Below are 13,830 nucleotides of genomic sequence, written 5' to 3'. Positions count from 1 at the left end.
TTTTGTTGTGCTCAAAATATAGTGCCTCCTGAAAACAAACTCTTGGGGAAAATATCAATAACTACAGGGTATTGTATCACCTTTACTCTCCTTTGACACCTAAGCAGAAATGAATTTTCAGTTATCACCTTGGAAAGTGATGAATAGGAGCCTGAGTGATGTTTCAGAAGGAAAGGGAAGGGTTTTCCATGCTCTGGTAGCTCTAGTAGCAGATCAGGGTGACTGGGGAAGCAGAAAAGCAGTGGACTCATAGGACTGTTGCTGATAGAGAGAATAGAATTACACTTTGCTTTTGTCCAGATCCTGTTGGTAACTGAATCTGTATCCAAAGGAAATGTGGTTCCCTCTCCGATCCCTGGAAATTTGACAGCTATGTGCATAGAATGTGGACATTTTAAAGGAAATTAAGGCCAAAGAAAAGTTGGAATATGAATATTTTCTCTCAACAGCAAAGATAGAAGAAAGATTGAGATGTATTCAGTGCTTTAGTATAAGTAGTGAGGTAAGGGAGGGATGCTGCATACTTGCCACACACCCCTCCACTGCCCCGCCAGCTAGCCCTTCTGAGTATCCTGACAGCCTAATTCTTCATTAGCTTGCTTGCTTGTACATATATGCTCACTGCATTCTTCTTCCTGACTTCCCGCTTACTGTTGGTATCACTTTTAGTAGTTGCAGGTGCCTGTGGGAACAGGAGATGCTTCTGTGGCTTGCTACAATTTTACATGTTCCCTTGACTCCTGCTACATGGCTCTTCTTCAGTTAGACTGTTCGTGCTTGTGCTTAACGACTGCTCTCTGCTGTAAATGATGCAAGAAGTGAGTATGTGTTGGAATCAAGTCTGTACTTGAAATGTACTCAGTTGCTATAGTTTGTGCTTGTGCACAGGTTGTGGGGAGAGAAGGGGTGGCTTGTACAAGTGTTTCTTGGTACATTTAAATAACCACAGCCAAATCTGTAAGTCCCACTTGCAGTGGTCAGTAGGAAATTCAGGTGTGTGCTAAAACACTTTGATACATCACTTGATACATTGAAAGGATGCTGACAAATACCTAAACACACTGGAGAGTCCCCCAAAGTTCCTCATTAGCAAGCAGGCTGAGGCTGCTGGGCCAAGTGCAGAGATAAGACAGCAAATTTATTATTACCTCTACCCAGTAGAGGATGACACTGGCACAGTTAATACAAGAGCAGTGGATCATCTAGGCATCCTTGATACTTGAGTTAGAGGTACATCATATGACAGATTTACTTTTGCATTTCATTGAAACCAGTAGGAATACCAGTTGTCTCTCTCTGAGCACAAGTATGTGGGATATGGAGAACTGATAGCTTAGGAAATAAACACTACCCTGACTAAGCCACAGAATGGTTATTTTTCATCAAAATACCAATTTTTGAAACCCAAGATTATTCCTTGTGACACCTGAGTCTATATTGCCTTAAAGTGTTCTTCATTTATTTCCAGGACATGTGGTTTATTGCTCTAACTAGATTATATGGCTCAAAAACAAATCATTTTTTTTAATGAAATGAAACTTTCATTTATTGAGAGAAATTCTGTGAGGTGATTAGACTCTTTCACATATATTATCTCATTGACTTTTCAGAAATTCACGTGAAATGGAACTTTCATTTTTATAGATGAAATGCTGAGAGCTTGGGTAAACCTGTACAAGGTCACAGTACCACTCAATGATGAGCTGGGATTCAAAGCCAGCCATTTCTATCACATGTCACTGCTTTTCCACTTTTGGTACCCCTTAGTCCCTTTTCTCTGGCTCTATGATTTCCCTAAATATTTGGAAGAATATATTCATTCTCTCTATCTCAGCTGATGGAAAAGCAACCCCGAGTATCTTTGTTAGTTAGCGATGTAAGAAAGGATCACAGTTCTTTAGTAGAAACAAGAGGAGCTTAAACCGCATTTGAGACTTTTCTGATGTAGAAGCTTGGAAACTGTCATGATGTTTTCCACTGTTCTGTAGTGTCCACTTGAGGTTTTGGGGAAGCACACTTAAGATCTTTTACTTCATCTGTGAATTTCAAAATGTGCATTGAAAATAGTATGATTATCAGGGGAATAGAGAGGTAGCTATTTCTCAATAGGCACTAAGCTGTCTTATCCATTTTTCACCAGTCACTCATTTTCTAAAAATGAATCTGCCATGATTTTTTTTCACAAGATGGAATGGGAACTCATTTATGTTAACTTTTCAGCTATAAAATCCACTTTTAATCTTTCACTGGAGTACTAGTATCTCAGTCAGAAGAAAAAGATCTCATTAAAAACAAAAATGATATACAGTGTCTATTAATCAATTGGATGGAACTACTTTATACCCTGAATGCAAAATGTTGAAATGTATCTCTTAAGGATCAATATTGTTTCTAAGTAACTAAAACTAAATCAATACCAGCTCCACACTTCACTTTGCTAATAGATCATTAGATTCTAGTGTTTCTGAACCTGTAACTACAAACACAGAGTGCCCAGAAATAGTTTTCAGATTCAATTTTTCCCCACTTGTCTTTTTAGAGGTTGATTTATTTGTTTTTTCTGTGTTTAGTGAAATCCTTTTATAATATTACTGTTGAGATAAAGTAAATTCTCTTAGAGGAACTGTATTAGACTTTATTGTGTAGGATCTTTAAGTCTCAAAGGGCTTCATTTGACCTATGTATGTCCAAAATCATGTAATAAGAGGGTTCAGCTGTATTTTGTATTATGGATTTTTGCTTACTCATTTTCGTTTTAGTGCACACTGGACTTAGAGGAATTAATGAGTTCTCTGTTAAATGTTTAAGGGCAAAAGGGCAAATTCTAAGCCATAGCCTTATTGTATTTCAGGATTAAAGAAAACCCTAAAGGTATATGATTCAACATCCTAGGTGAGGCTTCGATCAGTCCTCTGTACAGGTTCTCAGCAAACTAATTCACTCTTGAAAAAAAGTGAAAAGTGTTAGTCACTCAGTTGTATTTGACTCTTTGCGACCCCATGGACTGTAGCCTGCCAGGCTCCTCTGTCCATGGGATTCTCCCAGCAAGAATAGTGGAGTGGGTTGCTATTCCCTCCTCCAGGGTATCTTTCTGACCCAGGGATTGAACCCAGGTCTCTTGCATTGCAGGCAGATTTTTTTTACCATATGAGCCACCAGGGAATCATAGGATGAATTAAATCAAGCATAAAATTTAGAGGGAAGGAGGTTGAACCTTTCAGATCCCTGGCAGGTACCCTCTGAAGACAAATTTGAGAAGCATTTTATTAAGGGGTATTTACCAGAGGTATGGGGAGGGCTATAGATACCAATGAGAAGAGAGGGAAGCACTCAGAGGCTAGCAATAATGTGGAATCTGGGCGAGGAAAAAGAATCTTCTCTCTACTCATTAGGTTCTTGGCTGAGAACCCACTATTAACAGGAGAAAAACATATACAAGTTTAATAACATGCATGCTTCCTGTATACATGGGAGAGACCCAGGAAAACTGAGTAATTCCTTGAAATGGCCCAGTCCAAGGCCCAAGCTGCAACGTCTCCAGCTACATAAAAAGATGTTGGGAGCGGATACTGTTGAGAGAGCGGCAAACTGATTATGATAGGTTATCAGGACAAGCATAGTAAACAACAGGTAATATGGTTGTTATGCATATTTAGGTGGTCAGTCTCCACTGACAACATTTTCTAGAAATTCATTCTTCTTGTTAGAGAGAAGGATACTCCTTACAAATGAAGATTTCTCTTAGAAATGTAAATCTCTGTTACAAAAGGTAACTTCTCTGCTTTCAGAGCTTTTCCACTGTCTACTGTTTCTCAAAAATAATCAATCTAAAATATTCCCTATGCCAAAGAGGCAAATTTTGCAGTGGTATGTTCTGCTGCTGCTGCTTAGTTGCTTCGGTCATGTCCAACTCTGTGCAACCTCATGGACTGTAGCCTGTCAGGATCCTCTGTCCATGGGATTCTCTAGGCAGGAGTACTGGAGTGGGTTGCCATGCCCTTCTCTGGAGGATCTTCCCAACCCAGGGATCAAACCCAGGTCCCCTGCATTGCAAGCAGATTCTTTACCATCTGAGCCACCAGGAAAGCCCAATAAATGTTATATAAGTTACATAATTGAAGAGGGGCACCATTGAGAAATTTGAGTGGATCTTAAAGCAGTTGAATCAAGTCCAGCGGGTGAAAACTCTTAAGATGACAGATTTTCATTCAGTATAAAGATAACTTAATTCATAGACATAAAATAAATGAACTTATATGGTAGTGAGTTCCCTATCCTAGAGGTGGTTAAATTTAGATTAAAGGTTGAAGCATAGATTGGGAAGTTGGATTAGAAAACCTTCAAAATCCATTCCTGACATACCGATGATTCTTCAGCAAAATCATGTGCATTACAACTGAAAGTATAACCTTGCTAGGTAAACCTCTGCCTTGATTGTGTATAATAGATGTTGACTGAAAACAAATAGACTGCCAGTTATTTCTCCAGCAAAAATGGGTTTATTCAGGATGAGCAGAGAATTGCAATTCTGGGTTTGCAACCATGGCAAGCCATATGCATGTCCCCAGTAAAAATGGAGAAACCTCTTCTAGAGGGGAAAAGGAAGTTGCTGCTAAGTCGCTTCAGTCGTGTCCGACTCTGTGTGACCCCATAGACGGCAGCCCACCAGGCTTCCCCGTCCCTGGGATTCTCCAGGCAAGAACACTGGAGTGGGTTGCTGTTTCCTTCTCCAATGCATGAAAGTGAAAAGAGAAAGTGAAGTCTCTCAGTCGTGTCTGACTCTTCATGACCCCATGGACTGCAGCCTACCAGACTCCTCCATCCATGGGGTTTTCCAGGCAAGAGTACTAGAGTGGGGTTTTCCAGGCAAGAGTACTAGAGTAGGGTGCTACTGCCTTCTCCAAAAGGAAGTTGGGATGGCTATAATAATCAAAGAGTCCAGAACTTTTCATTGGCTGAGGTGTTGCCAGTGTCAAGGAGGAAGAAAATTTTCTCTACTGTTCTAGGTTCTTCTATCTTGTCTAATGATTAAATTGATATGAAACAGATTTTTTTTCAATTTTTAAAATATTTTTTTTTTGTTTTTTAAGGAGGAAAATTGCTTTACAATGTTGTGTTGGGTTTTGCCATACCACATCACTAATCAGCCATGCTGCTGCTAAGTCACCTCAGTTGTGTCCGACTCTGTGCGACCCCATAGATGGCAGCCCAGCAGGCTCCACTGTCCCTGGGATTCTCCAGGCAAGAACACTGGAGTGGGTTGCCATTTCCTTCTCCACTGCATGAAAGTGATAATTATACATACATCCCCTCTCTCTTGAGCCTCCCTTCCCTTCCCCCACCCCATCCCACCCCTTTAGGTCATCACAGAGCACCAGGCTAGGCTCCCTGTGTTATTCAGCAACTTCTCACCAGCTATTCATTTTACACATGATAGTGTATATATGTCACCAGCTATTCATTTTACACATGATAGTGTATATATGTTGATTCTACTTTTCTCCATTCATCCTACTCTCTCCCTCCCCCACTGTGTCCACAAATCTGTTCTCTAGGTCTACATCTCCATTGCTGCCCTGCAAATAGGTTCATCAGTGCCGTTTTTCTAGATTCCGTATATATGTGTTAATATATATTTGTTTTCCTCTTTCTGACTTACTTGACTCTGTATAGCAGGCTCTAGGTTCATCCACCTCACTAGAACTGACTCCAATTTGCTCTTTTTATGGCTGAATGATATTCCATTGTATATATGCACCACGTCTTCCTTATCCATTCATCTGTTGATGGACATCTAGGGTGCTTCCATGTCTTGGCTATTGTAAATAGTGCTGCAGTGAACATTGGTGTACATGTGACTTTTAAAATTGTAGTTTTCTCATGGTATATGCCCAGTAGTGGGGTTGCTGGGTCATACAGTAGATGTATTCCTAGTTTTTTAAGGGATTTCCATACTGTTCTCCATAATGGCTGTATCAGTTTACATTCTCACCAACAGTGCAAGAGAGTTTCCTTTTCTCCACATCATTTCCAGCATTTATTGTTAGCAGATTTTTTTAATGATGGCCATTCTGAGTGGTGTGAGTTGACACTTCATTGTAGTTTTGATTTGTATTTCTCTAATAATTAGTAATGTTGAGCATCTTTTTGAGTGTTTCTTGGTCATCTGTATGTCTTCTTTGTAGAAATGTCTGTTTAGGTCTTCTGCCCAGTTTTTTTGATTGAGTGGTTTTTCTGATATTGAGCTATATGAGCAGCTTGTATATTTTGGAGATTAATCCTTTATCAGTTGTTTAATTTGCAATTATTTTCTCCAATTCTGAGGGTTTTCTTTTAATCTTGTTTACTGGTTCCTTTGCTGGGCAAAAGCTTTTGTTTCATTAAGTCCCATTTTTTTTTTTTTTTATTTCTATTACTGTAGCAGATGGGTCAAAGAGGATCTTGCTCTCATTTATGTCAAACAGTATGTTGCCTATATTTTCCTATAAAGTGCTTTGTAGTTTCTGGCCTTATATTTAAGTCTTTAATTCATTTTGAGTTTATTTTTGAATATGGTATTAGGGAGTGTTCTAGTTTCATTCTTTTGCAAGTAGCTGTCCAGTTTTCCCAGTACCACTTAATGAATCGGCTGTATTTTCTCCATTGTATATTCTTGTTTCCTCTGTCAAAATAAGGTGCCCAGAGGTGCACGGGTTTATGTATGGATTTTCTAGCTTGTTCCATGGGTCTATATTTCTGTTTTTGTGTGAGTACCATACTGACTTGATGACTGTAGCATTGTAATATAATCTGTAAGTCAGGAGGGTTGATTCCTTCAGCTCCATTTTTCTTTCTCAAGACTGCTTTGGATATTCAGGGTCTTTTGTGTTTCCTTACAAAGTGTGAGATTTTTGCTCTAGTTCTGTGAAAAATACCATCAGTAATTTGATAGGGATTGCATTGTATCTGTAGATTGCTTTGGGTACAATAGTCATTTTTCATAATATTGATTATTCCAATCAAAGAACATGGTATATCTCTCCGTTTGTTTCATCTTTGATTCCTTTCATCAGTGTCTTATAGTTTTCTGCATACAGCTCTTTTGTCTCTTTAGATAGGTTTATTCCTAGTTATTTTATTTTTTTTGTTGCAGTGGTGAATGGGATTGTTTCCTTAATTTCTCTTTCTGATTTTTCATTGTTAGTGTGTAGGAATGCAAGGGATTTCTGTGTATTAATTTTATATCCTGCAACTTTACTATGTTCATTGATTAATTCTAGTAACTTGGTATGAAACAGTTTAAATGTTTCATTAACAGGAAAAAATCACACAAAAGTTTAACAACATGTACACTTACTCGGGAAAGATCCAGGAGAAATGAGAAACTCACAAAAATAACTGAAACTCTCACCTTAAATACTATATTCAGCTAAAGACGAAAGAGGATGTTGGGGATTGTGGTTTGGGACTTCAAAGGGGAAGAAGGCAATTCACATGGACATGGAAAAACAGATGTTTGGTAAATATATGTTCATGGGCCACTTAGAGACAATGGAACATGGTGGATTCTGATCTCTAGGCCCTACCTAGAGTTCCCCCCACAACACCTAGCCTGTGTTCTTTGCAGATAGCTCTAACGATAGCTTTATTCCAGGAGCAGATCCTCTGTCTAATTCTTTATGCAGCTAAGTGGGAGGTGAAAAAGAAAGATTTCCTGAGTCTTCTGTTTTTCAAAAATAATCAGCCTAAATTCATCCCCGTGCTGAAGAGAAGCATTTTGGGACAGCAAATTTTGCTCCTTATGTCAGGAAATAGGAGGAGGTCTTTGATGTTGTCATGGGCATGGGAACTCCCCATTCTGGTCTCCCAAGTCTATTTAATTAAGGCTTCTGTTTATCAATTTTTATATAGGCCACACATTGCCCAGATATCATTCTTGACCTTTTGTGCATGAAAAAACACATTCTTAAGGCTCTTTGTGATTATATCATTTCCCACCCTCCGTTATCTTGCAACCATTTCTCCTTCCAATTCCATTTTCTTCAGAGAAAATAAATTCCTTAACTTGGGATAACTGGTTTTCTTTAATTAACAAGCATCTTTTGATGATTTGACTACCTACCCTTTTGTTACAAAGTTTTTATATAAGCTGGCTCCTCCTGTCACCTCCTTGGAGCAGCTCTCTCAGGGTTGCTTGAGATGCCGCCTCCTGGGCTTAAGTCCTAAAAATTCCAACTTTAGGCTGTGACTATTAAGTCAACGTTAGAATACTTTATCATATAATAATGATATCTCATATGCTGTTATTGTAAAACTAGTTCCTGAGATGCCTGGTTACCTTGTGAAGTGAAAGTTGCTCAGTCATGTCCGACTCTGTGTGACACCATGGACTATACAGTCCACGGAATTCTCCAGGCAAGAATACTGAAGTGGGTAGCTGTTCCCTTCTACAGGGGATCTTCCCAACCCATGAATTGAACCCAGGTCTCCCACATTACAGGTGGATTCTTTACCAGCTGAGTCACCAGGGAAGCTAGGCAACAGATTTTCACACTCTCTTGGAAAGGAGCTTGCAGTCTCCAGTTAATTCTGGAGGGTTTCTGCAGATTTTGTAAAACTGCTGGGGGAAAGACAAAGAAGTAACTTCTCTTTCAATGAGAGCCATCTTTCTTCAAGGCCATCCCCATCCCAAACCAACTCATGAGGAACTGTATTTAGCATAAAAGCAGTCCAAGCAGTTCCTCCAGCTGTTTGGAGGAAACCTTGTCAAAGAAGGGATTCTTGCCTCTCAGCAGCCAAGCGTGAAGTTTATATTTGGATTTTCATGTGAATAAAACTTCAGAAGTTAGAAGGGGCCAGCTGCAAAAGGCTTGGTTGCTCTTTGACCTGTGGAACAAGAGCTCAAAACAAAGAAAAATAAGAGAGAGAAATGCCACCTTCCCAGTCTTTGTCTGTGTAATGAGAGGAGTTTTCAAACTGCCTTTAGCTGCAAATAATTTCAATTAGCATTTTAGAGGGGACTGAATGTAAATACCAATTCTGCTTAGGCTGGAGCCAGTTGATTAACCATTGTTTGAAGTGCTGAAAGCTTCTGGTTGGGAGAGGAGGAGAAGCAGGCACTCTTGTTTGGCATTCTGTTCTGGTTCCCACTGGAAGCTTTGAGTCTTATCCTCCCTCCTCTCTTATTCATCTACCCACCCACCCACAAGTGCACATGGATTTTTTTTTTTTAATGAGTGGCATCTGAAAGCTAGGATGACAAGGATAGATATAAGGGCAGGATGACAGATCCATCCTAGTTTGTCCATCCATTTTTAACACTGAAATTCCTGGCTATACCCTCAGTTCTGGGCAAACCAGGATGGACGCTTGAACTGAAGCAATCAGAAAATATTATGCAGGAAACCATAGGTTAAGTCCCCTGTGGAAAACCTTGACAGGCAGGCTGAAGGGTAGTGTCTCCGTATGGATAGATCCCCTAGACTATAGTGAAAGTTCTTGAGACTCAATAAATAAGATGAAATATACCAACTGGAGGAGAAACAGTATTAATAATGAGGAGAAAGAGTCACAGCTAGTATTTATTAAATGCTTTCTACATTCCAGTTTCCATGTTGTTATTTTATAGATACTACCTAATTCAGTCCACTATTATGCTCATTTTATGGGTGAGAAAACTGAGGCTCAATGATCCTGTACCTTGCAAGGTCATGTGGAGGATTCACATCCCTGTCTAACTCCAAGGTGTACATTCTTAACTACTGTATGATATTGTCTTTTTTTAAGATTTTTATTTATGTATTTATTTTTTTAATGGCTGTGCTGGGTCTTTATTGCTTCACAAGGGCTTTCTCTAGTTGCAGTGAGCAGGGGCTACTCTTTAGTTGCGGCATGTGGGCTTTTCACTGTGGTGGCCACTGCAGAGGCCTGTTGTGGAGCCCAAGCTCTAGGTGCATAGCCTCAGTGGTTGCAGTTCCTGGGCTCTAGAGCACAGGCTCAATACTTGTGGTGCATGGGCTTAGCTGCTCCGTGGCATGTGGCATCTACCTGGATCAGAGATTGACCTATGTCTCCTGCACTGGTGGGCAGATACTTCACCACTGAGCCACCAGGGAAGCCCGATATGGAGAACTTGTTATATTCTAGGCGCTGCACTGCTGCTAAGTCTCTTCAGTCGTGTCCGACTCTGTGTGACCCCAAAGACAGCAGCCCACCAGGCTCCCCCGTCCCTGGGATTCTCCAGGCAAGAACACTGGAGTGGGTTGCCATTTCCTTCTCCAGTGCATGAAAGTGAAAAGTGAAAGAGAAGTTGCTCAGTCGTGTCTGACTCTTCGCGACCACATGGACTGAAGCCTGCCAGGCTCCTCCGTCCATGTGATTTTCCAGGCAAGAGTACTGGAGTGGGGTGCCATTGCCTTCTCCGTTTGCCTCTGGAATAGAGCAGTGAGCAAAGCACACATGATCCCTACGCTCATGGAACTACAATCCATGTTAGAATGACCCATATGAAACTAGATTCTTTGGTTGAAATCAATGCAGTTGCATGAATGCCAGAGAGAGAGGTGTGCTGCTGTTTATTGATGTCATGCCTAAGCAATTACAGAAAATGACTAGGCTACCTATTGACTAGTCTTAGAAGGATGAGGCCCTTATTTTAGGAAGCTAAATCATGCCAGAATGAGCAGCTGCTGATGAAATAGGAAAGTGCGGGTGATAGTTCTCTATCAGTTTCCTACTATATATCAAACAAAAGGAAATGATTGGACAGCATTTACTCATGGTGTTTCTTTGGAACCAAATAGCTATTAATATGGATCTCTTGCCAGTTACAAGTTTTTTTTTTTTTTCCTGCTATCAGAAACTGTCAAAATTAGGATCTCATATTTAAAGCTGCTATTGTGGTTGTTTGTGACTCCTCATATCTGAACCTTAGCAATATTATGAGATATGACACTTCAAGTGATCCTGATAATTGGTGTTGCCTATTAAGTTCTGCCATTACCCATTTCTGAGTCTACAGGATCAATATCAAAGTCAAAATATATCACCTCCTTTTAGGATCTGCTTTATCCCTACCTAGGTTAGGCATCGACCAGTATGGTATCAAGACCAAATCCAGCCTGTTGCCTGTTTCTGTATAGCCTGTGAGCTAAGAATAGTTTTTACATTTTTTAAATGGCTGAAAAAAATTGAATGAAGGATATTTTGTGACGTGAAAATTATATAAAATTTCAATTTCAGCACCCATAAATAAATTCTTATTTGAACACAACCATCTACATTCCTTTATATATATGATCTGTGGCTGATTTCCTGCTACAGTGGCAGAGCTGAGTAGTTACTATAGAGAGTGTAAGGCCCACGAAGCCTAAACATTTACTATTTGATACTTTATGAAAGAAGTATACTGACTCTTGGCCTAGATGAAGGGGGTGATCCTATTTATAGAACATGTACATTGGAAAGCTCATAATGTTGTGGTGAATTTAAGGTTCTTGCTTTCTCGTGAAATAATTTGGAGACGAAGCAATAGTTAAGAAGTGGATTTATTTGGAGAGAAGCACACTCTACAGTGTGTAGCCATCTCAGAAGCTAAGAGAGAGAACAACAGGGCTTCAAAATATGGTGTGGCTAGTTTTAATAGGCTGGTTAATTTCATTGGCTAGTGAGTGGGAGGATTATTCCAATTATTTTGGAGAAGGGATGAGGATTCCCAGGAATTGGTCCACTGCCCACTTTTTGGTCTTTTATGATTGGTCTCAGAACTGTCTTTGTGATGGTGGGTGTGTCATTTAGCTAATGTATTACAATGGGCATATAATGAGACTGAAGGTCTGCTGGAAGTCACATCTTCTATCATCTTGGACCTAGTTGGTTCTAGCCAGTTTTTGTCATGTTTTATGGCCATATCATTCTTTTAAAAGTTGTGCCCTGCCCCTTTCCAAGCTGTTTCAGTAATTATGGGAAAAGTGAACCATCAGTGCTTTGTTTTGCAAGAAACAACAATAACAGCAAACATTAAGTTGATCCAGTAATTGTAAGTCATGTGGAATTTATAAAAGTTAAGAAAAACCTTACATTATATGTCTAATCATAGGCTTCCTAGATATTTTTTAAAACTTCTATCATGGCTCTTATCAACGCCATTGATCACTGATAACTAGACACTGTAAACATTTACCTTAAGATTCATATTTTAGCTGACATTTACCTACATAGTATGTATAATATATATAGACAGTGTAAATATTATATATGTCTCTGTTCATTTGAGTTTGCATTCTGGCTTCATTTGACTGATACTAACCCTGGAGAAGCCACTGAGTCAAAATGAAAAGTAAAGACACAATTTACTTTTTGTTAGCTATTTCTGAGTTTCTTAGCAATACTTCTGACTCAAAAGTGGAGCTCTACTTTTTCTTCCAAAGCAAAAACAGGAAGATTTTCTCCCTTGCTCTCTTCTGCATGGCTTTTTTTTTTCCTGCAGCAGCACCATTACCTGCTATATGGAAATGATGAGCTCAGAAATACTCAGTTGAGATATCCCTGTCAGTGTTGGTTTAATAAATCAATGCTTGAAATTAAATGATTAAGTTTTCAAAATATTAAACAGCAAAGGAACACCAGAAGAAAGATGAGGGGAATAGGAAATTAGCACCTAAGAAATATTTACCCTTCACAATAGCCCTTGTATAACATTACAGATTGAGTTTCTACCATTTGTAGTTGAATAATAAAAGGAAACAGGTTCCTGTATATCTCTTTCAGAGCTGGCTTGGATGCGGGGTGGATGAGCAAATGAGCAGATATCTAGGGAGTGAGTAGGCCAAGTCAGAGGCCACTGGAATGAAATATGGAGCAGACTCACATATTCTCATCATGCTGAGGAAGTTGATGGGGTTCAGGGCAGGCAGCTCCAGGATGTGCCACTTTGGCATGTGGATTATTGTGAGCTGAGAATTATCAAGGTCCAGATGATTCAAGAGGAGCTTTTTACTGACCCCTTAACTGTCTAAAAGAATTAAGATAGGGGGATAGGGGACCTGGTCCGGGGAGAGAATTAACACAGAGATAACTACAAAGAGTAAAGGTGTGTGATAAGCTGGGGGGAGCTTAGCAGGACTTCTTTGTTCAAATTTCCCTCTGTGCCCCATTGCCTCTGTATGGCATGGAAAACATTGATTTACCCCAAATTTGCTCTTCCCATCTTCCTGTGAATTGTCTCCCTCCCCCTTTGAAGTTCCAGACACTGATCTCCTTCTCCTTAGCTCAGGATGCGTATAAGCCTTAATTGCCTGATGATCTTTGAGCCTCTGCTGTCTATGAGAGACTCTTGGACATATAAAGTTAAATTTGTTTTCCTTCTGTTAACCTGTGTTATGCAAATTTAATTATTAGATCAGCTACAAGAACCTAGAAGGGTAGAAGAAAATTTTTCCTCCCCTACAAAGCACAAGGATTGGGAGCATGGACTCTGGGATCAAATGGACTTGGCTTTGAAATCTAGTGTTGCCATTTACTGGCTAAAGAGTCTTAGGTTATTTAATCTTAATGAACTTCGATTTCCTCATTTTTAAAACTAAAACTACTTCCTTTTGGGGTTGTTGTGAGGATTGAATGAGATATATATAAATGTGTGTAGCACAGGGCCTGGCAAAAGCACTCAATGTTGTTGTTCAGTTGTTCAGTCATGTCCGACTATTTGCAACCCTGTGAACGGCAGCATGCCAGACTTTGCTGTCCTTCGCTATCACCCAGAGTTTGCTCAAATGCATGTCCATTGAATTGATGATGCCATCCAACTATAATATCCTCTGTAATCTCCTTCTCCTCCTGCCTTCAATCTTACCC

At 39.7% G+C, this 13,830-nt stretch overlaps 1 long non-coding RNA gene across 1 annotated transcript in view; it reads left to right on the top strand.

Moving 5' to 3' along the window:
• Window positions 1-683: 683 nt before the first annotated feature.
• Window positions 684-13,830, top strand: part of LOC145536193 (uncharacterized) — a 113,053-nt gene continuing 99,906 nt past the window's right edge. The window contains exon 1 of the long non-coding RNA XR_014075693.1: window positions 684-818. This is a non-coding gene — a long non-coding RNA (uncharacterized LOC145536193). The remainder of the gene's footprint in view (window positions 819-13,830) is intronic.

The sequence above is a fragment of the Giraffa tippelskirchi genome, chromosome X (assembly GCF_054371585.1).
Source record: "Giraffa tippelskirchi isolate mGirTip1 chromosome X, T2T-mGirTip1v1.2.pri, whole genome shotgun sequence".
Taxonomy (NCBI): Eukaryota; Metazoa; Chordata; class Mammalia; order Artiodactyla; family Giraffidae; genus Giraffa; species Giraffa tippelskirchi.
The sequence above is the reverse complement of the archived record's forward strand: the minus strand, read 5'-3'. Positions and strand labels throughout refer to the sequence as shown.